The sequence below is a fragment of the Myodes glareolus genome, chromosome 9 (genome assembly GCF_982192425.1).
Source record: "Myodes glareolus chromosome 9, mMyoGla1.1, whole genome shotgun sequence".
NCBI lineage: Eukaryota > Metazoa > Chordata > Mammalia > Rodentia > Cricetidae > Myodes > Myodes glareolus.
Window position 1 is genome coordinate 103,708,486 of NC_142034.1, and position 1,838 is coordinate 103,710,323.

Below are 1,838 nucleotides of genomic sequence, written 5' to 3' on the forward strand. Positions count from 1 at the left end.
TTGATTAGCAATCATCGTTGTTCTCTTGAAGGCATTGAGCAAACAGGCCGAGTACCCAGTAGGACCAGCAGTCCTAAGTCCTGAGTGATCTCAAGGTGCGAGGCTCAGCAAAAGTCCCGGTCTCTTGGAATGTAAGAAGTATTTCCATTTCCATAATACTGCATCACCACAGTTATATTGTTGTTGCTTGTTTTGTTTTGAAGATAGAGTCTCACTGTGTAGCTCTGGCTGTCCTGGAACTCACTATGTAGACCGGGCTGGCCTCAAACTTGCACTAGACTAGAGATCCACCTGTCTCTATTTCCTGAGTGCTGGCATTAAAGGTGTGTGCCACTACTCCCGGCTCAACATCACCACAATTTTTATTTTATGAGTATTTTGCCTGCGTGTATGTTGTGTGCCATGTATTTGCAGTACCTGAGAAGGCCAGAAGCAGGCGTCAGATCCTCTGAAACTAGAGTTCCAATTATTAGTTGCCAAGTAAGGACTAGGACCTGATCCCAGGTCCTCTGCAAGTCATAACCACTGAGCCACCTCTCCAGCCCCCTGTTCATGCTTTACAGTACTGAGATGAACTGTTGGCCTTGTGCACTCTAGGCAAGAGCTCTATTGCTGAGCTGTCCCCAGCCCTCAGAGGGCTCCCACACATCCTTCATGCACCTCTCCCATGGCTCTCCCAGTAACTCCTGTGCACTAGGTCCTTGATGGTCACTGCTGCTCCAAATGAAAGAGGAAAACTGTCACCCTCGCAGCAAACAACACCGAAGCTGCGAGAGAAGTGACGTGGGCAAAGCCACCTAACAACAGGAAGGAAAGCAAGCCAGTGCCTCCATTCAGGAGAGTGTGCCCTCCCCATAGCACCACATGGCCCTACCAAGTTGTTGCCTTCTTCACAGTAACTAAATTAAGGGTTCAGCGTGCATCAGATCCTTAAACACCTGTGGTTTGTAGCACACACCAGTCTGTTGTTGCCAAGGATTCTCCAAAATAGTAGAAGCAATCGGGTCTATTATGGACACACAACCACAGAGGCCACGAAGTCCTACAGTCTGCCAGCCACAGAGAATTTGGACAAGGGGCTTAGTCGGGCTCGAAGGCCTGAGAAGCAGATACGCACCCAGCTGGGGGGTTTATCATCATGGTTTTTATTACGATTTTACTACTCCTTTGTTATTTGAGACAGGATCTCTTTTTGTTTGTTTTGTTTTTCATGACAGGGTTTCTCTGTGTAACAGCCCTGGTTGTCCTGGAACTCCCTATGTAGACCAGGCTGGCCTCAAACTCAGAGATTCACTCGCCTCTGCCTCCTGAGTACTGGGGTTAAAGGCATGTACCACCATACCCAGCTTATTAGTGTGTGTGTGTGTGTGTGTGTGTGTGTGTGTGTGTGTGTGTGTGTATGGTGCACATGGAGGTCAGAGGACAACTTACACACTGGAGTCAATTCTTTCCTTCCACTGTGTGTCCCAGAGATCAAACTCGGGTTGTCAGCCTTGGTGGCATTCTTACCACCCGACTCTGGGAAGAGCTGATCTGGCCAACGACGAAGGTACTCTGTACTCAGAGCACCAACTCAAGTCTTAATCTCTCTTTCAAGAGCCCTCACACATGCAACAGAAACCATTTCTACCAGATACCATATCTAGCCCAGTTGGGCAGACACTCAAATTAACCACCACATGTCCTAGGAGGCTGAGCCATGTGGAAGACTTGTTTTATATCTGAAGAAATCAGAGGCCCACGGAGGCAAAGTAACTTGACCATGGCCACACAGCTTGTTCCCCAGGTTCTATGTCCATGTTCATGGGATGTTGAAGGACTATCCGTGTGATAGGACA